Source organism: Malurus melanocephalus, unplaced genomic scaffold, assembly GCF_030028575.1.
Source record: "Malurus melanocephalus ecotype Western Australia unplaced genomic scaffold, MMel_1.1 scaffold_77, whole genome shotgun sequence".
NCBI lineage: Eukaryota > Metazoa > Chordata > Aves > Passeriformes > Maluridae > Malurus > Malurus melanocephalus.
Window position 1 is genome coordinate 1,679,079 of NW_026623309.1, and position 23,439 is coordinate 1,702,517.

A 23,439-nucleotide genomic window follows, 5' to 3' on the forward strand; every position below is an offset into this window, starting at 1 on the left:
CAAACAAATAAAAAACTAAAAAAATCCCACCAAAGAAAATGAAAACCCGCCAAAGATGTAATGAGCCTTCCTCTTGTCTATCTCTAAATTCAGACTAGACAATRTTATTGGGTTTTTTTACATTTGATCTGAGTGCAGCTCTTGTATTTCCATCTTCACATACTTGCTGAGGAATACGTTCACCTGAGGAAGGGGCTTGGTTAAAAATTCCTTTTCCGTGATCAGGATGTCAGATTCAATAACCACTTAGTTGTAAAAGCTGAAAAGGAATATAGCTACAGCATCATGGTGATTTTGATACAGAAAATACTGACGTTTCTTATTATAGTGGTGCTGTTCTTTGCATACCGATTGACCCATTGATATTAGACATGCCCAAGGAGAAACCTACCACAGCAGCASTGGGTGTTTTTCCTTTGYGTTTGTGCATGTTTGTATTTGTGCCCTCTGTGCCTGACACYGTTATCTGTGACRAGCCACAAGGTTTCCTTGGCATGGTGGAACACACAGGGTGCTGGATCCCTGGACTGTCCCCACTGTCACAGTGAACGTGGCAGAATCCATTGGGGGGAAAGGCATGAGCAGCCACAGGTGGGGATTCAGTGGTGGTGTTTTACCTGAAGCTTTGAACTAGCATTAACAAAATGATCCTGAACTCRGAGCAGTTGCTCTTTGAGAGATGTCATTTCTGATTTCTAATTACATCCTGCCATCAGTTATGGCTATTTGTGGAACTGCAGAGCAGTATAGGCTGCAAAGRGCCTCTGGAGGTCATCCCAACCCTCTGCTTAAAGCAGGACCCCTCACATTCAGCCTGTAAACAACTTCTGTGCCTCTGCGTGCCACAAGCAGRGTTTGGTATTTATTTAAACCTAAATAAAACAGTTGGCCTTGATATAAACGTGTAGATTCCCATCAAGTACTTTTGTGTGTGATCTAAAACTGTGTGGGTTAAATATTCAGGCATTCATATGTTCTGTATATTACTAGAGTTACTTTTGCCTCCAAGTTTGTATGAAAAACATCAATTTAGATGTGAAGGTAACTCTCAAAATACAGAAAACACRTAAGCCCCTGAAATTCATCACACATGGACCAGAAGTTTCAGCATAATCTCACTGCTTTTAATCAGCTTTCAAATATGAAAACACGATGAGGCAGAATATARCATCTTCCTGCATAGTAGGAATAGAATATAGAATATATTGTGCCRTGAAACTGAAGAGGTTACTATGAATGCAGATCAGTTCCTGTACCTATTCCAATAGAAATCAAAGCTTAGTGTTTGTGTTTCCCATCTGCTTTTGAGCCAACTCTTTTAGCTCTAGTCAGGAGCCTGTAATCTGGCAAGCATGATGTCTTTTATATATTTTGTCCTCCATGCGAAGCTGAGAGCAAAATTCAGATCCAATTTCAGTTAAATTTGCAGTTACATGTTACAATGTCACAACTACTTTATATGTAAAAGGATCCTCAACTGTGTGGATTTGAAAGTACCAAAGAATTGTAATGCTAACAGCAACCACAGGTGATTTTGTTCAGATAATCCCATATGTTTCAGGAGCATCATAACCTGGATGCTTTTTCCAGTGCTCACATGCACTAAAAATGGCTCAAATCATCAGCACAGCAGCTTGTGGTGTAATTGTGGTTAAACACAGGTGAGCCCAATGGGGTAGCATTTCCTGTGTTTCCAAATACATCCCAGAGGTGCACTGAGTGAAATGAGRAAGCTGTCAGAAGGGAAGGGGACARCACAAARCAGAAAAAGCCAGTCAGTGCAGGGAAGGAAATGCAGGGGATGGTCAGCTGGGCTTGTCTGGCTGTGCTGTGTGACTGCCAGCTCAGAGGTGGTGTCATATCTTGCTCTTGGCAGCAGCTTTGCTCCAGAAAGTTATTTTCACTTTGAATCATTTCAACCCTGTCTGTGACAAACTGCAGAGTGGGGGGACAAGTACAGATGGCTTGGGTAAAAGATGTCAGAGGGATGTGGCCATTTCTGACAGTGGTTTTGGCACTGAGGAGCATCTGCTATGTCAGCACATCCTGCAAGAATGGCAATGCAGGTACCGAGTTCATTGTAACACCTTAAACAATGCTTGATCTCTGTGTAGGAAACCTTGCTCATTATTCAATTGGTCTCAATTTAGTTTGATCTAAGTTACAGTCAAGGTGAATTAAGACACATGAAATGAGTTATTTAAATTCTGGATTAAACCAACTGCATCATCTTATGCAATTTAATCAATGTCCTTCATATTCAGACACTTAAAGTAGTTAGCTTTTCTAAGACTTTCAAGTGCTGTGCTGTAAATTTGACTCTGAAAACTCTTATGGGATGCTGTATTTGGGGAGTACAAGGGCAATATCTTTCTAAAATCATATTGGCTGAATTTAAATAGTTCATMTATTGTCTTTACAGACAAATGTCATATTGAACAAGGCATGAATGAACGTGCTGTGAGCTAAAATAAAGTGGGTTTTATGCACCCAGATAAAATGACCAGTACAAGTTTTTGTGTCCATGCCAAGTGCAAGGCTTGTTCATGAGTTTTATTATAGTTCATAGTGAATGGGATTCTGTTACCAAGGCTGAATATTTTTTGGAAATGCTTCAGGGCAAGGCTAAGAGGTCATGATCATGAAGTATAAAAATTAAAAATGTTTTGATTCCTTCATTGGAACTGAATTTACACTTCAGTTTTAGATTTAAAAGAAAGGTCTGTCAYTTAATTATATCCTCAAGAAATGCAGAGAACCCTCAGTTTTCAGAGGCATGAGGGTTACTATAATAAAAATATTTAATTATATAGGGCTTTGATTTAACCAGGTAGGTTTCCTGATTTTTTATAATGCAGCAAATTTTAAATTACTTCCAGTATTGTCTGTGTGACCCTTGCCTCCTTCCCTTACCTATTATATGTGGTGATCAGGAACTAATTGCCTCTGCGTTGTCATCATTTCTTCTTTCTTTCCCTTYTCCCCCTGAACGTATTCTAGCACTTGTAGGGCATGTACATAACAAGGTGAAGGGGAAAACATGGAATTAAGTCTATGATGCAGGTTCCACAGGGACTCTTCAGCAATTTGCCCATGCACTAAACTGATTTCTCTGCTCGTGTTCCTCTTGCTTGAGGGAACCTTGCTAAGGTCTCAACAATGTCACAACAATGTCTGTCTTTATTAGGAAACACCAAGAGAAGATTATTGAAGTGAAAAACAAGGTGAATTATAGTAAAAACAACTAGAATGCTTTGACAAGAGTTATTTTAAAGGAATTCCAGCCCAAGCTATTACTTAATTCTTCTACTACGGCATCTTGTTCCMTGCCGGAGCATTGACATAGGGCATGTGTGGACAGTCGGTTTCTACTGAAATCATTTGCAGTGTGGAGAAATCTCACTTAGATTGAACTATAAAATGAAAATACATGTTTTTGAGTCCCAAAGTGTCCTCATAATGTTCCTGTGAGTAATGAAATGTGTGGGGACAYTGGCTTTTTTAAAGCAAGGATTTGCTTAAACTAGTGATTCATAACTGAATCTTTGTAGATTCTCTCTGTGTTATCTCACAACATTCCTACTTAGTTTTGTTTTGTGAAAATGTTTGCCCTTTTTCTCAAGAGAGAAATTCCTTTTGAGAAGATATTTTCCAAAGCCCTTTGTTTTGAGAACTTAACCTGAACTGTAAGCATGACATGGAAACCTTTCAGAGGCTTTTACACCTGCAGAATGTTTGCATTGCTATTTTGCAGGCTAGAGTTCACACATAGTTTTCCACACTAGAGCTCAGTCTTTACAAGACTAAGARCAGCACAGAGAATTCTTCAGTGCTTACATGGTTTTTCTTAGAAGGAATTACTTCATGAATTAAACAGCAAAACCACTGTGTTCTGTGTAATCTCTTTCTCTTTTTGGCTTGTTTCACCCATCTCATGTTGGAAATAAATTCAAAACTATCTTGAGCTCTCCATATTGTAGCTCATCTAAACATCATTATGCAGTCTTAATGGGCCCACACTGTGCAGCTGCTGGGCTGGTTTATAAAAGCCTCTAGATCTCTTGTGAGGACATCTCTCCTAAGGTATTACCTGCTAACTGCTCAGATAGGGTTGTTTTGGTTCTGGTTTCCTTACCTTAGCAAACTCTCTGCAGTGAAAGTGTTACACCCACCAAGGGCTTAGCTTTTTTCAGCTTCATCAGTAAGTGGAAATAAACAAAAGAGAAACTATGAAGAATAGAGTTATGACTTATTTTCCTCGACAATAGATGGCATTGACAAGAGTGATTCATTTCACAAGTCTTTGCACAGTTCTGATTCCCACTAGTTGAGTTAAGATTTCCTGCTGTGCGTGTTACCTCCAAGTAATGATGTTCATATGCTGGCTATGGTGTTCMTACCAGTGATATTTTCTTTTGACATCTGCAGTGTTCCCAATAYTCAGTGACTAATATCCAAGCACATGTCACTTGTGTGTTAGGGACTTAAACACCAAACTCAAAGGAGGACATTGCAATTACTGTTCTTAAACCCTAGTTAAATCTCCCTTCCTCTAATCTGGCAGTGGTTGATTTATATGTAGGAGTTAACTTTCAGTACTTTCCTGAACACCTGCAGTAAATATTTTCTGTCCCTAGTACTGAGTGGTTTTTGTCTATATCAGCAAGTTAGGGTTTCAATCAAATATGAACAAAGCTGACTTGAATGACCTCAAAACACTGTGAAGTGTTTATGACTTTTTTGATCCCTATATCAAAATACTTGAATGTGCTGATCATTTGTCCCTTGGGAACCATTTTCTTCCTACAGTGATGAAGCCCAGGACTTGTTTCTCTCATTTCTCTYTATACCATCCTAACAGCTGAGGGAAAAGGAAGCTGTCACTAGGTGATAGACTTCTGCCAGACTTGACTGCCAGTTGAGTCTGTGATGTGCTTCTATGCATATTTTTTTCCTTGTGTTTTTACCTAACATTTCACAAGCGTTGTGTTGATGGGGTAAACTTTAGTGTCTGTGTTGAATCTGCAGTTCCAACACCAGATTACATCTGTGATCTTCAMGGCAGTACAAATTAAAAAAATGCATTCCTCCCTACAGTCCAGTATWTTCGATTTTTGTCAAGTATCCTCAGAGCTGTTCAAGGATCATTCATTCCAGTGACCTGACTGACTTCCACCACTCCATCCCCTCCAGGTTTTATGAAATCATTCACTAGAGGGGAACATGGATACTCACCACAGGCTTTGGTGTTTCTCATCCTTTCAAGTGATCATTGGAGTCTAAAAATTATTTTAACACAGCAGCCTTGGCATAAACTAGCACTTTTCTGTTTCTGCCATATGGCAATTAAAACTTGTTTGGCCAACCAGCTGCAGATCACCCAAGACTATTGGATATTGATGGAGACATTCGCATAAAATATGGGTTAGGCATGTTATTCTTAAGTGAAAATACAGCACAGGATTGGAAAAGGCATCTCCATTAAATATTCAGGACCTGTGAAATGATATGCTGAATATCAGAGAATTTTCCTGAATCAGAGATTCATGTCTTTTTGAATAGTTTTATAATAATAATGAGAGTCTCTGCTGACATCTATAGTTAGATAATTGTTTTGAAGCCATAGTCTATCACTCCTACAATTTTCTCATTGACATATTCTCCTTTTCAAGTTAAGGAGGAGAATTAGTGGATAATTTCTAAAACTGTAATGTATAACWATAAAAATATTATTTCTTATCACATTTTTATCGTATGCAATAATATTTTAATTCATCCTGATCTGGTATTTTCCAAATACAGTTTATAGCTGATCCACAGCAGCCCAATTTCATTTTAACATTTAAATGTCTTATGTTAAATGATTTCACTTAAACTTTTGAGTACCTTTCTGGTAGKTTTTTTTTAAGTGTTAATGCAGTGTTTGCACGTAGGATGCATGAGACATTTTGTGTTTCTCCTTTGAAATGAGTTTGTGAACCAAGTTCTGTCTGCATGTAATCTGTAGTGGGAAAGATTTTARAAACACATTTCCATTTTGTTGTGCAGAAGTAGAGGGAAGGTGACAGCTGGATGGCCATTCGGTCTGCATCTCAGAAGACTCATCAAATTCTTGTGTTAATTGTGAAATTTAGCCTTGGCCCTTTAACTCCTGTACACTGACCTTGGAAGGGAATGCTCCCTGTGCAAAGATATTCTCATTTACCTCAGCAACAGAGAGAGGAGTATTTTGGAATCTCTGCCTTTGACAGCACAGAAGCGAAAGGGGTGACTGTATTGTAATTATGTTTCCTTTTCTTCACCCTTACTACCGATTATTTTTTAATAGCAAAAATCCAATACGATTTGTTTATGAGTTGTTTTAAATGCAAAGGAAGTGGTGCCTGAAATTCCTCACGTTGTAACAAACTTTCTGGAGTAGTTTATTTGGGTACAATTTGCTGTTAAGTTGCTATGGACAGAAGCATAAATAATAAGATTCCTGGAGAGATGTGATAAATTGCTATTATCACAGGTTTTCTCCTCTAGTCAGCGTATTACTCAGTGGTTTTTATTTCATGTTGTTTATATTTTGGGATTAGAAGAATGATGATATCTGCAGAATTGTTTGAATTATTATAAAGGAAAAGGTAGGATTTTCTACATTTTCTGAATGTGAAAGCATTCAGAAACCATACTCTAATATATGGATTTGAATTAAAACAATTTGAAGTTGATGATGGTTGCACTTTAATATGCAATAATAAAGAACATTAATGTATATACTATGTAAAATGGAAATAATTATTTATCTGAACTATTATTGTTACTTTCTTGTGTTAAAATAGAGTTTGAAAAACAAAAAAAAACTCAGTTAAACCTTAACCAAGAAAACATATTTTCATATTATTTTCCATGTGCAGGTTAGATGTAGAGGAAAGCATGTATTCTACTACTGTCAGCATATTTGAAATAATTTRAGTAATCTTTCCTTAGGTGCATTTTGTCAAAAAAATTTCTATTTGGTGTTCTGAAAACACCACTGATTCCAAAATTCCCTGAAGAAACTGAGCTGAAGTACACCATAATGGCAGTGACTGGGAGCTTGTAGGCATTTCCAATATTAATTTGAAAAGACTGTCAGAAAAACAGTGCAGGGTCAAGTTCTCGAGACGTGAGAATAGGGTTGATGAGTAGAAATCACCAATTCCAGGTGATATTCAGACCCGGTTTAAGAAACTTGTTAAATAGCAATTTTTAGAGCCTGTGACCTCCTTGTCCTTCTGCCRCCAAAGAGCTTTCAGTGCCCTTGGAATATGCTACAGGCACGGCATTTTAATACTCTATATTTTAGCATATTTACATATTTTAATAATATATTTTCATAGAAAAGTGCTTCAATAAGTAAATGTGATATTATGATAGGTTATTACAATGAGTTATGTTTTTTGTGACTAATGGAAGTCATGAATTATTTTGTGAGATAACACTGTTAAGAAATCAACCAGCTGAAAAAACTTTAACAGGGTAAAACAGCTGAAATATTTAGTGTGAAAACAGCTTTAAGAAACAAGCAAAAATTACTCCATAGTAGTAATCCTGAGACATGAGTTATCTTAAAAGAATCCAAACAAGTGGGATGGAAACCTTGGGTTTTATTGACTCCTAGAGTTCTGTGTTTCTATTATTTAACARCCTTCTGTTTTGTGGACTGTAGGCAAATTAAAAGTACATTTCAGTTAACATGAACTGTTGAACTTTACAAACAAAGTGGAKGAATTAGTTTCCTGTTAAATGTTTAATTTAGATGTAATAAGCTTTCAAGATTTGTTATCCATTGCACCAAAGAAATGTGTATGGACAGTTTTTGTAGCTCCAGAAGAATCTGGGCAATGGATCAATTTGTGACTCCTTTTGAGGGCACCTTTCAGGTTTGACATTCTCTCTATTCTCACTTGCCACTGGAGGGAAATAGGCTGCGGTGTAGAATCCTCCTGCTTACTGTCCAAAGTGGGCCCTAACAAACCATTAGTGCCAAAACTTTCTGTAAAGGAATAGAGGATGTTTGTGAAGCAGGAGGGAATGTCCCCCGTGTTCTCTGGGAGCAGGTCTGGACTGTCCTGGGAAAGGCTGGGATTTCCCTAACAGGAATTTTCCCTAACAGCATTACCTCCTAAGGGAAGAGAARCACAAAGGAAGCAGCAGAGTCACCAAATCTCCCAGGATTATCCTGACCTAGCGCAGTGTACTAATCACTCCTTGCTTGAATCTTGTTTAGAGATGGAAAGTAGGTCAGAACTTGTTAAAAAACATTTTTGTTCCTTGTTCCCAAATCAATTAAGACTCCTTTTCTGTGGTATCCAGCTAACCTCGGTTGTTGGATGAGCTGTCTCTTTCCTTCAGAAGAAAATTTCACCTTTCTCTCCCAGTGCTCTCAGATCTGACATTACTTTGCCATGACATAAAATCTTCAATTTTCTACTGGACAAATAAAGCAAATTCTCCAACTTCCATCACAACATGTGCATGAATGCTGGCATATCTAATGTTTGACACATTTGTTATAAACAAAGTAGCAGATGTTACCTTACCCACGTATATTAGTTCATTAGAGAGCATATTTATTTCATTTTAATTTTTAACRTTAACTCTTATGTGCACTTTTGTTGCCAGCAGAAAAGCCAACGTGACTTTAAAGTTAATGCTTTATGCTCCAAGATATTTTGSCTCAGATGTTTTGCTGTTTATTTTCTTTTTCATAAGACAGCAGGTCTGCTTTTTCCTTAACTTCGAGCAAAATAGTGTCCTTAAATGTAATCTCCTTTTCGACCTGGTTTTGCTCAGAACATATGGTTATGAAATGTGTTTATATGTTATATATATATGCATAAGGTGCAGAAAGAGGAGTAAAAGGAAGTTTGGAGCAGGAAGCTGGACTAGATTCTGTCTCGTTGTCCCAGGCTGAATTATCCTGTSGTCTGTCTGAGGTGCCTTACAAATCCTGGTGCCACAGGGAGGCTGAGTTAATGATTCACTTCTGCATCAAAGTCTGTTTCAAGTCATCCATGAAATGGGTTCCGTGGTGCTGGCCCAAAGGCACAGCTTTGATCCTGCAGCTCCTGTGCTGAGGTTGTCATCCCCTGAGCTTCTCCAAACGACACCAGTCCCCCCTGCACCCAGGGCAAACCCAGCATCCAGCCGGGATCCAGCCAGCTCTGCCTTCACCCCGAGCTCCTCTGTAACCCTCAGGCCCTTCTTGAGGATTAAAATATCAGTGCTTGTGTGTCGGGACACCTCACCCAAAACTGTCTTACACCCTAAGAACAATCACCTGGGTTTTGGGCTTGTGAATCCAGTGATTTCCACAATCTGTTGGAAGAAGGTGTACCCAGGAAATGACTGCTTAAATAAYGTACCTTGGAGAATGGTGAACGTACAGTGATAGAAACTTTGATTCTAGTTGATGACATCTAGTTATGACTCTAAATTATGAAGTATCAGTTATATTTTCTCTTTGAAATGTGTCTGTGAATCATCCATGTACACTGTTATTGCTAGAATGATCTATTAGGAGCAAAGTAGTAAATAGTGAAATATTTACCAGAAGTTATTCCTTCGGTGGGTTCAAAATAAACCAAACACTGTATTTTTAGGTACAGTAAAGCAGTCATTTTTGTCCATAAAGTCAATAGTTTTCAAAACATAAAATGARTTCTGCTTCCTGAGCATGGCAAGTGAGTAAGGTTTGGCTGCAGTGGTTGACATCATGGCTTGTGTCCACCTCCCTCCTGTCTGTCTGTGGCTTGGATGTGATAGCATTTCGGATGGGTTTCTATTTTCTAATGATTCCCAAAAGTGATTCTGAACCTGAGATTGTAGACATAGCTGTGAATGTACCTGTCTATATGAGCAGAGTGCTCTTTTAGCTGGAGTTAACTAGATAATGATCAGAACATGTTTTTATGTGCTCAGCAGCAACAAAACTGACCTGACACACAGAAGGAATTTTACTGTACTGCAGAGAGTTCAATTACTGTGGGAACCACTTGAGTACATGTCTGTGTTTAGTTAAAAATGAAATCTTGATTAAAAGCAATCAGCAGAGAAACAAAACTGAAGTAAGCASAGAATTGTAAAGCAGAAAAAAAGTATAAAACTTATAGCTCTTGCASCTGTAAATACACAAAATACAGCTGATACTCCATTGTGTAGACCGTGACCTCCAAGGCAGGTTATCCTCRTATGTTGGGTACAACAGAGAAATTCCAGCGTTGGAGCTTTGTGAATTGCCAAACAAAGTAACCATGGAAATGGTTTATGCATCAGTTTTCATGATAAAAAGATTTAATTATTCTAGGACTGTGGCTGATCATTCTGAAGGTGCACTTCTACATCAGCATCAGGGAAAGAAAAGCCCTGGGTATTTATTCACCTTTGATTGATTTAGACAGCTCTTAACCAATCTATTCTATAACATGACAGTATTTTATCATCTTCTAAACTGAAACTGAAATTCAGCCAAAAATACTGCATGAAGAAACAGAGGAATGTCTGTACTTGTAASTTGAAATTGAAAACTGTTTTCTTTTATGGTTAGAGAGAGAAATTCTCTGAGATGCTTTGACTAAAATGAGTAATATAAAGCTATAATTTTAATTGTAGCCAGAGAACTACAAAAACCATAATTTCCAATCTATTCAACAGGATTTGTAACAAAAAAATTTACTCCCTTTCATTCTTTTTGTAAAACACAGAATGAAAAACCTTCTTCTCCATACCGGTGAATAATAAAGACATYTAACAAGTTTTAGAACCTATCAACAATTTTTGTATGATAACTCTTAACTGCTTATTACCAATCTTTTCCCAGGAACAGACTGTATCTTTTTTCCTCATTTCCTAATTTTCAGAACAGGCCTACAATTTTACATACCATTTTGGATTAGAGTGTATAATTCATCCTATTAATTTTCTCTCTTCATTCTTTTAATTACAGTTTTAAATTTTTATCTATATTCTAATTTCCATGGAATTAGACATGCTAATCCATCCTTCAATAWTATGTTTACATTTTACTTCTTTCAGGATGGGAGTAAATGTAGGTGCATTTTAATTTATCTTTCAGTTCTGCATTTTCCAAAATCTGCATTGCAGATTGATATCTTTTTGAATATATGCATAGATTTGTACCTCTATAGATATGTATCATAACATGCACACTGAGGATCAATGGAACCTCGGTGTAGTTTTACAGCTCCTCAGGCATTATTTCTTTCAGAATTAATTATTGCTGCTGTCACTGCAGGGTAATAAAAAAATACTAAATGGATGTCTTAAAAGCTATTGGTGTTGTAGGTACTGCTGGAAACACTGGGATGTATTCCCTTGCAGCAGGGAATTGAGTTTGGGATGGCTCCCTGTGCCAGTGCCGTGTTCACCTGCTGAGTTTTTGATGGAGGGATGTCTCTGGCCAGCTCCTGAGCCATTTTCATTGTGCATTTCTGCCCCAGGAGCATTTCACCAAGCTAACAAAGGGTGATTATTAATAGCTGCCTCTAGACAAACCTTCTGTCTTCCAGCAGCCTGAACTCTCCCCAGCATTAATCACTTTAATAGGAATTATGAAGCCAAAAGGGRAGCTATATAAAACTCGTCCCTTGAAGGAACAGAGCACAAGAGCTTCTGTAGTGGGTCAGAACTGCTGTGGATGTGTGTCCCCTGTGGCCATAGCTGTCACCAAACACAAGACACCTCTTGAGTGCCACTGGGTGTTCAGCACTAAGGACAAAACTCCTTTCAGTGCTGAGACTGATGGTTTTCTCTCTGGCATTATCAGGGTTTGTATCCCTTTATTTTCTGTTTAGTTGGCAYGCCTTGTTGGAAACAGACACCATGTGTCAACTCCATGATTGTTTCAGTTAATGCGGGCTCCCAGGGGAGCTCTGCTGGTCTGTTCTGGCTTTTACTCATTGATTGCTGCAGGAATGCCAATGTGCAAGGTATTAAACCCCGATTCGGCAAAGTACTTAAGTATCTTCTTTTATATATATGTGTAGTCACTCTCGTTCACCCTCAGTGCTCGTAGGTGTAATAACTCACCGTACTGAAGCGAAAACGCTTTAAATCCCCGTTTGCGATAAGGCTCCTGTTTAGGATGCAGAGATGCTCCGAGGAGTTTGCGGCACTGCAGCCCCATCTCCCGTGACACAGGTTCCCGTGCCCGAGGGAGCATTGACAGGGCGGGATGTGAGTGCGCATCTCCCCTCTCTGGTCACCGCTTGGCATCTCCCGTTAAACTGCGCTTGTGAGCGACCTCTTGGAAAGGTCGAGCTTGACAGCTCGGGGCAGTGATGTCTTAAACTGCCAAATTCCTGCAAGGWTATGTCAGTGCTTAGAGAACTACTAGGGAAAGATCTGAGTGATCAAAGAGTTGCAGACTGAGGACTGTAGTGCAAAGAAGGCCTTTTTATATTTTTCAGTCCCTGCTTTTTGACATCCAGCACAGCAATAAGCATTTGCAGTTGGAATGTGCCTTGTACCTTTTGCTTAGGCTCGAGAAAGTGTGTTCTGCTAAATGTGGGCTCCAGGATCTAGCCCAACAAAGTGTGCCAGGACATTGGGTTCCTAGTTAGTATGACTGAACTGTGGCATTCTATCGCACCCTAAGAACTGGATGTTTTATTTCCCTTTTAAAGTTGCACTGGTGATCTGCAKTCCCACTTTCAAAATTGGAACTCTGTTTTCTTGTATTAATTTTCTATATTTTGCATGCTTGTGARGTAAGGAGCTTTTGCATATTTTTCTTAATTTTGTTTTTAAAGAAAACATGCTAAGAATGGACAGGAGCCATCATCCCCTTCCTCAGAGGAGTAGGCAGCAAGATAGGTCTCCACATCAAAATGTAAGATGTAGTGTTGCAAGCTATAAAAGATAATGACCCATTATAAAATGCTGCAGGTGTTGAAGATTCCCCCTTTTCCTTAAGTCTCACTAATTGTACTGGATCAAACCCACACGGCAGAAGCAAACAGATTGTCTTCATGATGGACAGACTCCCTGGTGGAACCTGACACAAAGATCTGCTGAGCCATTGGTTTGGCAAAGTTCATTAATGGGGAGGTGAAASCTGAAGTATCTTTCAGAAAAATGAATAAATAATGGAGAAAAGTCATGATCACTACATCATAGAATGGTTTGATCTTAAATGACATTAAAGATGATCTTGTTCCAACCCCTTCCAACGTTTTTCCTTCTGGCATCTTCCCCTGAGGGTGCACTCAGTCCCACTGTCCATGTCACCAACAGAGGTGTTAAACAGCATCACTGATCCCTGAGGAGTGCTGCCTGTCCCTGCCCTCCACTGGGGCAGTGAGCTGTTGTCCTYAGCTCTTTRARTGAGACCATCCAGCCCCTTCCYTACCCAAGTGACMCCCACCAAACCCACRTCTCTCCACTCCAGGGACWGRGCTGTCSTGTGGGACACTGTCGAGTGCTTTGYACAAGTCCAGGCAGGTGACATCAGCTGCTCTTCCCTTCCCCAGTGCTGTTACCACTGCTCTAACCACATTCTAGAAAACATGAGCATATCYATAAACTATTCCCATTTGTACCTGTGCTCTGTGGTTTTCTAGCAGTTTTAGGAGTCGTGAAAGGCACAAGATTTTGATTACAACATTATGGTCGAACACACATCACCTCACACACTGCTGCACCTGCATTCCTGCCAGGAGCGTGCTTTCTGTTCCAGGGGGAGTGAATTAATATCTCCGACTATCTCGCTTGGCTTTTAAAATTATTACCTAAATCTAGTTTCCTGTTCCTCCCTTATATTGTTCTGTCTTTGATTGCATCTATATCTGGGGAAAAAATGACATAGGCAAGATAGGGATTTAATTAGTGGTGATGGCCAGAGGGTATAACTGTCATCCCCAGAATGAATGGCTGCTCTCCACTGGTAGCAGCAGTGCTAGCAAAATTGTATCACACAATTTATCTACCTGTTATTATTATTACACTGGGAATTCCCAYGTGTGTTGATCACATACTTACCAGGTGATTGATTAGTCTGCTGCRAGAGTACTGAGCCTTTTCACAAATGTTTTCAGTTTTTTCATTTGCAGCCTTTCCATTTTGTCACATCTTGTTTCCTCTGACTTGGACTCTGGAGAGATCTGTACAACAAGCCTATGCAGATTAGTTTTGCCACTAATGCACAAGTCCCCTGTAACTGATCTGTCCTTCCATTCTGACTAAACTGCTGCATTGTTTTCAGTGAATTAAAAATGAGCTCTGCTGCGATTTTCTCTTCAGTAGGGATGTACACTTCTAATTTCCTGTTAGAGAAGTTGTTTATTAAAAAATCTGTCCGTTCATTATTTGTGCTTGTGAAGGTGGAGCGACTTCATATGCAGAACATAATTAGCACTTGGAATTGTTTTGATCTGGTTTTCTCTAGGTAAACTCTGCACTAATAGAGGGTTTCTACTGCTCCTTTAGACTCCTGGCATCAAAGCCTAACTAAGTGAATGTCATTACTCAGCCAGGTTTTCAGCACAGTGAGAATAATTTGAAATATCTTTCCCAAACACCACTTTTTTATGCTGATTTTTCTTGGGGTAATCTGGGGGGGGGGTGGGAGGGGGGAGTTATGAAATGCAAAATATTTCATGAAGGAAGCAACTGAAGCTTCAAACTTCTCCCTCAATTTGAGGGCTTTATAGAAGAGTGACACACTGAAAAAAATCCTCTTTTGGCTGCACATTAAAGTAAGGAAAAGTGGAAAATATCAATCACTTGAACAGCTGCACACATCTAAGAAAATKTTTCTTGTGGAAATCTGTCATGTTTCTGATCTTTTGGGGTGGCTCCATTCGCCACTCTGAGGTAGYTCTTCCCTTTGCTGGTCTGCCCAGTGCACCCTATTCCAGCTCTTAAAAACTGGGGAATAGGGCTCCTGTCTCAATTAGGGATCCAGATTGGCTTAAGTTTCACCAAGAATGCAGATTAGCATATCAGACACAATGTTTTGAACACTTCCTGTTTATTTTATCTATTATTGGTAATTAAACAAATCTGACATAATGACCCTTTGAAAACCAGATTGCATTTTCAGCTGCTGTGTTATAATGCTCTATTTACTCTTTCTCTAATATTACATTTCTCTGACTGCTAGAGCTCTGCATTCCACTTCCCTCGGTTCCACCTCATTTCTAAAGAGTGGAACAATCTCCTTTGTGTTGCTCTTGCTCTGCTGRAAGTTGATATGAAGCCAGATCCTTTTAAACTGTTAGATTCATATAATAAAAATATGTAGAAATAGGAAACAAACTCCTTCTCCAGGCAGTATTTTTGGATCTGCAGAACATATCAACCATGTGTCTTCCATTTAACTATCACCTTAATTTAATTTCACTTAAGCAAAGGAGGTAACAACATTAATCTTCCATATTGATTAACCAGACAGAAACCACTTCTTCACCTGAGAGTAAGGTGACAGATTTATATCCAGAGAATGAGTACTGATGTGTTTAATTTGCCTCCAAATTGAACTGATAAGGTACAGATTACACAGACTATAGTTGGAAGTTAATTCTCATRTACAAGTCATTCTTGCTCAGACCAATAACCAAATCAGACAACTGATAGTTGGGTGGATTTTCAATATTATTTCCACACAAAATGCATGTATGTTATACACAYACATATATACACATTTATATGTATATACATATGTTTATGCGCTTTGTGTACTCCTAAGATGACTTTTTGGTTTTTTTTTCAGTAAAAATTTAATAAAATATACAACTACCAGATTTTTTTTTTTTTGAGTCTAGGCTGTTATTCTCTCATTCTGTATTGCATCTTCCTCAAAGACAAACAGGCATCTCCAGGGATAAATGTGTACCTGYGCCAACAAAACTGTCAACCGCCAGAATCTGGAATTAAAMRRWRYMMSRYSKKRYWYYKTTTCAATAAATAATTTGCAGAATGGTTTTCCTTCTCCCCATAATACAGAAAGTGTTCATGCAAAATAGCAAATGCAATTGAAACAATAAAATGGTCTTTGAAATGAAAAGAGAGTACGAATTATAATCCTTAACTGATCCGTTATCACTCTCCCCCTTCTGTTTAAGCCTCTTTGCTGCCATAATCAAATCTGCAGTTAGTCACTGATAAACACACATCGTAGATTAATTCCATTATTTTCCTGCGGGCCCTAGAAGTACCTTTTGACCATGGTACAGCTTGTCCATGATTGACAAGGGTTCTGATAGCTTGTTTCACAGCTTTTTTTGCATCTTAAGGGCTGAATTGCTGGAGGCACAAGCTCTGCAGAGAGAAAACCAAGTCTTATCAGTGCTGCCCAAATTCTTGTTTAGGTTTTTCCTCTTGAGCTTCTGCCTGCCTTTACTGATTTAATTAATGCCTCYATGTCCCCAGGTTACATACCTGCTGACTTGAAATCTGTTGCCATTTATCCTTTATTAAAGTAACACTCTTTGCCTGACGATTTGGCTGACAGCTATAAAACTACTGCCAAACTCCCATTCCCATCAGAGATCCTTGGAAACATGGACATTAGATTTTTATTTTTAATGAAAAGGGMTAAAATTTATCTTAATAGTTTAAATATCCTGAAGCTCTTTAGAAGGTAATTAACTTAGTTTTCATTGACTTGGACATTGTTATTTCTCCTTTCATTCATGTCAGRGTTGCTTTGGGAAAGAAACTCTTCTAAAGAGCCCTTGACTCTGCCTCTGATGGTGAAGTTAAGGAAGGTATCCAGTGGAACTGCCAATACCCTCAGCCTTAAACTTGTCTCTCTTGCTCTGCCTACCTTGCTTTGAACCTTGATTTCACATTGCTTTTCAAACACTGTCCAGGGACTGACCATCTGTCAGAGCAGAGGGGGACCTGCAGCAAAATGGAGGAGAAATCGTTACCATCCCTGTGAGTTTCCTGACAGTGGGGAAGATCCATTGTGCAGCCTGATTTGTGAAAGATTGTGTCTTCTTCTGAATAAAAAAAAAAAAAAAGTCTTTTAGCCATTATTAATTATTTTAAAACAATGATGTACAATATTTCTCACTAGTCTCCCTGTAACTCAACAAGGTTAATGTCTATTTCCTCTACAGAGTTGTCTGCTCTGTTTTGACTGGAATGGGGTTTTTAGTCTTTTTCAAATCGTGGACTAGATTTTCTAAGAGAAAGGGACCTCTGCATAATAGATTTAAAGCTATTGATGAGACTTGCTCCTCTCAATTAACTCTTCCCAAGGCTGTAGGAGCATCCCATGGGCCCTTAGATGTTGCAAACCATGAGAGGAAAAGTTCTGGACTGGGRTCCTACAGGACTTGTAGGAGTGGCTTAGGAGACAGTAGGAGACTCAGGAGAGTGATARTGGATCAGTTAAGAATTACAATTCTTACTGCTTTTTTCATTTCAAATACTATTTTATTGTTTCAATTGCATTTGCTAATTCGCATGTTACGGGAGACTTTCTGTCCCTGTCTCCATTTCTCTATTGCGTTTTTCAGCGTTTCTATATTAGTGTTTCTTTACTCCTCTTTCTGTAACCTTAAGCTTTAATTCAATTACCCTACAAAATACACAAATTCTAATTTAATGACTGTCACACGTTAGGATAACACATGAATGAATGGGTGTAAAAGTCACAAAGAACAGTTAATCTTGTGTTCACAACTTCATTTTAGCCTAAATCCARCTGATCTTTCAAAATACTCAGAGGGCATCAAATGAAATTAGCAGGAGGTAGATGCAAAGGAGCTTATTCTTCATACACTRCAAAACTGGCATGTATAGAATGCCTGTCTGCAGGTGTTGAGGGTCTTAAAACTTTACATGTGTAAGAAGTGACAGGGAAATGTAATGTAAGAAAAATAATCCAGTGGGGATCTTTAAATAGGGAGATGCCATATCTGGCTCAGAAGAGCCTGAACTGCAAACTGCTGGAAGCCAGGAGAATACAAGTTCATTTCACCTGCTCTTATTCTGTTCTCAACCTTGATCCTACTTCTGAGATCTCTACTCATTGTGACAGATTGGGTGTATCCTGTATTCTTATTTTCCTATTTAAGTGCTTTTCCCCCTTCACCCTGTCTTTCTCTTGGACTGCTGCAGGATTATCTCCTTGCTTAAACATTTGCTATCTACAATGCTTTAATAAGGGGTTTTACTCTGGATGTATTCATTCAAATGTTACTACTCTAGATGGCACAGGTATTTCTGTTGAAATTTCTATGCCTGATTTGATTTAATCTTTTTAACAATGTTTGTCCAAGATTTAACATTTGAGTGAGTAAAATTAAAATGAACCTCAGCATTTGAAAACTAAGTTTGGGAATCCCATCTGCCATAAAATTTGTTTTTAAAACAGCAAGTTTTGAAAGCATTGAAATGCCAAAATTATGACTTTGCTYCATAAGATTGGCGTCAATTCCTTTCTTTTCATTTACTGATCTTAGATGTTTTTCAGCTCCAATTGTAGTTGTATTTATATTTTTGGAAGATGACATTATGCAAATAATCTGCTGTGATCAAAATTGTAAGATGTAGAGTCTGAAATACACTAAATAATTCCTGCAAATATTGATGTAAAAAGTATTTGGCTTCCTTTTCCCCACTATATTGGAGTACGTTGTGAAACTGGGTCTCAGAATCTTCTAAATAAGTGTTTTTGTCATTGCAGAGGGGGTTTGAATAATATAAAATGTCACCTCAGCTGACATCTTACAGTGTGAGTGGATCCAGATTGTCATACAAATAAACAGGGAGATAACTACAACTGGAGTTAAAAAAGTGGAAAAACAAAACTTTGAGTCCAATGTATATTACACTGTAAATTAAAGCTTTTAGAATACTTTGATTTATTTCAAAAGGGTGCAAAAAATGTGGGGTGGRTAGGAGCTGCTTTACTTTGCTTCTRTTTGGGAGAAGACAACTYCTTGCAGTTTGATTTTGGTGGAAGTGGTTTGCTACACCTGTTCTGGGCTGCTCTGTAGCATTTGTCCTGTCGACCTTCCCATCATTTCTGCACTGGGTACTGGAGCAGAGGTTCCCCCTCATTTCAAGCTGCCTCAGGCCAGATTTTCTGTGTCMGGGTTTCAGGGCTGTTTCTGTCCTGTCAGTGCCTGCCTTGCCAGTGTGGTGGATCAGGTCCCAGTGTGACATGGGGATGAGTTCAGGTGGATTACACTGTGTGCTGGTATTTTGATTTTCAGCTGCTCATTTCTCAAAGGGTTTAGGCYTGATCCTCTCTCTGGTTTTGGCACCAGGGAATTACACATTGAATGTTGCTGCTCACTTGGKTTTGCTCCAAGTCACGGCAGCACACTGACAATGGCTGATTAAATTGCCTTCTGTTCCTTGTTACAATTTTCAGTTAATAATCAATATGCTGAAGATGTGGCTGGCCTGGCTGATGCCTCTTTGCACCAGTGACCTGGGTATTAGATTTCCCTTTGGCATGAAGGGATATGGATTTGTGAGGGYTCTGCAATCATTTATCTTCCTAAAAATCACCAGTTTTTGTGATGCAGTTTGAAGCAATTTCAAGACTRTTTAAAAGAGGCTTAGGCTTCCACTGGCAATAACACTGGGTATCAAGGCTGAGGCATGTTGGCAGAATGGAATGGTGAATTCCTTTTCTCCCTGCATTGGTTTAATAATCATTCCTATTCATACATACAGTAAAAGGAAGTGCATCTGACTTCATAATTTTAATTTTTGTTGGTTTTTCTTTGTTTGTTTGTTTCTAGCTTCAGATGCTTCTTTTATCTTCACTAAGTCTCTTCATTTATACTCAGAGAAACCTCATTCAAATCCAGCAAGCAATTACACTGTGGTGTAACCATGAATAATATTGCTGTTTACACTCACTTAAGATAGCCCATTCCTTGACAGGGAACAGTATTATGTGGATTGATACTGCCTATTTTTCTTAATTCTCTCTGACTTGTTATCCATCTTTTTAGACATTTATGAAATATCTATCTTCATTGCAACCTWCCATTACAGCTGAGGATCATGTTTTATCCACTCGTGTGTTCAGCTACTGCTTACAAAGCACGCAAGGTGCACACTTGCAGAAAAGTGAATGTGGATACTGAAGTATGGAGAAGAAATCCCAAAGAGCCCATCTATAGATAAAGTGTAGAAGTGAAAACGTTATTAAAGGTAACTTTTCATACTTTTAAAATACAGAACTAATACTTGAATCATAAAGAATCTCATATCTAAAAGCTCACAAGCTTTAGATGGCTCTAAGGGATTCTTAGGGGATGGTTAAAACAACCTGTTTATCTTTATTATTAGTTACAGAAGAATCAAACAAGAATTTTATTTTTATTTTTTTATGACCTGAGTGAACATGATTTCATGACTTTCACTTAACAGAGCTCCCTCCAGCAGTAGACTACAGGTTTTCTTTCAGTTCAATAGCCAAAAAAAGAATTCTAGAAAAATCGCATGCTAGAAGTCCCTTTCTTACATATTTTTTAGCAATAAACCCTTTTCTATGCAGAAATTTTACAGAGAATGAAAAGACTAGTTATTGCCATAGTGGCAATTTTCCCAAGGAAGGAAGTGAAGATGAGCACTTCCAGTCTGAAAATAGGTTTGTTTAGATTAAGTTGCTACTATAAAAAAAGAAGAATTCATACAAATTGAAAATTATACAGAAACAATTTGTTAACAAATTATGAAAATCTGTGAAACTCTACTAGGGGATCCCAAGTCTCCTTAGGTTGCTCAGACCTTTCAGAACTCACCACTTGCTACCAGTGGCTGGTTTTGTTCCAAAAACTGGGATTAGCTATTGCTAATCTTGAAAAAAGGCTCTTCACTTTGCTCTCTATTTTTAGTCAGAGACTTGCTCTTCTTTTTTGTTTGTTTGGGTTTTTTTTTTTATTTTACCTTTTCAGAATGTTTAAGGAATGGCATTTTGTAAAAAAATTAGTGATAAGTCTGCAACTATTTTATAACTTGGTAACATCGTTTGCTTAGAAGATAGAGTGCACTGGAGAAGGGAAATGGTACATTAGAAATGGAGATAACTTCATCTACAAGCTAGGATTTCCTACTTTATACTACTTTATATTATAAATACATGAATTTATGTAAATTTATGTAAATAATGAATAAAATTAATGCAACAACAGATGGTATGTTAGACCACAGAATACAAGATTTTAGGTAATTCTCCATTTTGTTGAGGTTAGAACAGTTACTGCAACAGAAAAAACTTGATACAGAAGCCAGTATTGGGCAGAACACCTCCAGCAGAAGCAGCTCAGCAGTTTGTGCTGCTGGGCTGGGTAATCCAGCACATTCAGATGTTATCCTTTGGATTGAAATACCTCCCTGGGTACTTGGAGCAGGAGCCTGTCACTGTTGGGACAGATAGCGACATGAAAAAACAGACACACACTTATACACACAACTACAATCCCCACAACAGCTAACAACTAACTTTATTACAGGGCAGAGGCCCTTTTATCCATTTAGTAACAAGTGTATAGTATCTCTTCCGCATTTGTGGCAAACATACATTGGTAGTAAAGCAGTCACTTTTCTACTCGTCAGTATATGATTGGTATGTTTGCAGAAGCTGCAGTGTCATTAATGTTTTGAGTCTTTGGCCGTCTGTGTTATCGGTTCAACATTCCATTCTCCTTTTCCCAGATGCAGGCAAGGTCGTGGTGTTTTGTGGCAGCATCCTCCTCCATGCAGGAGGATTCTGTTTCCAGATCTCAGTTATTAGCTGGGTCTCGGAGCCTGCAGGGGCACAATGCCGGCTTTCAGCCTTCACAGGAGCCCAGTGCCATTAGATCTTAGAGCAAGTTTAGCTGTGAGCATGGATCCTGTGCCCCAGCAGCAGCTCCAGAGCCCTCAGGGATGGGCTCAGCTGAGCAGGACACAAGGAAGGGCTGGCAGGRTCACACTGGGGCATCGTGCTGCCTCCTCTGAAGGGATCCTGCTGCTACCTGTGGGGAAGCATTTGACTAGCTCTTTCTATCATTTTCAATGGTTTTTAGAATATTTTTCCAATTTATATTTCTAGCAGTTTCTGTTTTTCTTCAAGAATAAGCTCGTGTATATAAACTTTCGAAATTATTCAATAAATATCACCAATTTCCCCGTGAAATAGCTGAGTAATTGTTTTACATTTACATGTATAAATATTAAATGACCTATTCTATAGTTTAATGAGATCAACAAGCTATCTCTACATTGCAGACTCAATTGTAGGGGTGCTTCTTATATTATATATATAATTTTATTCAACCAGGTCTAGAGTGTTTACAGACTATGAGTGTCTGTGGATGGTGATACTAGCACAAAATAAAAAGATATAAGGCATTTCTTTGGCACTGTCTGTCAAGGGAGAGGGATCCTCACCAGCACCAGTGAAAAAATAWAAATCCTGTTTAATGTTCCTCTTTCAACACACCTCACAACACTTTACTAATGAAGACCATGAYATGGGTTTACAAAACTGAAGACCATGATTCTCATGCAAACAGCAACAGCATGTGGGCAAAACATTAGCAAAGCAAGTATTGCCAGCAGATGTGGCCAAAATTTACATGAAGTTCTATACTAGTTAATAATTACTTTTTTTAGATGCGTGTTTGCAGTTACATCTCTAGTTTCTGTTATTTAGGCCAAAGTGTTTCACATTTGAAAGATGAAATATCTTGGAGGAAACAATTTATCCTAAGAAAGAGTAGTTTTTGTTTTAATTTTTTAGAAAAGGCTTTAAGGGATAAAAATGATAAAATTAAAGTAATTATTGCTACTGCTAATTTGAGTTTCCTACTGTGGTCTTCATTTTTTCATAGTGAACTCACCGAGAAAAGAATTAATGTGCTTCGGGTTTTTCTGTTGCAAATGAGAGATACTTGCAATTAAATTTTTAAACAGTTTTTCTACTTCATCAATAAAAGTGTGTACAGGCCTGCTTTGTAAGTATGGCTTTGGGCTGTGCTTTTTACATGCACATCTGCACTGTTGATATAAATTGAACCTGCATTTCTTTTATARTGCTGTTTCTCTGTAGTGGGTTAAYACCAATAACCTGGATTGCTGGAGTTTCCTGACAGGGGAAGGAAGTCTCTTCTGTCATTGTCACTGGCTTTTAGAAACACCTCTGTGCAGCCAAGAGTCTGATGCAGGCAGCAGCCCACAGCTCCAAACCAGGTCAGAAAAGTGAATACTTGCAGAATGAAGCCCCAGGGGGTTYCCCACAGAGCACACGGACAACTAACAAATGCCATGGCAGTATTTTAAACATATTACTGACATCCACTGTGCTACCAGTGGTTACAGAGRGAATTTTAAAGAATTCACTCATGTGCTTTATGATCTTGTCATAGGAAAATAGAAAGACTTTTTCACGCTGTCCTTTGTAGGGTGATGGCAACTTGTCCTGAGATATAA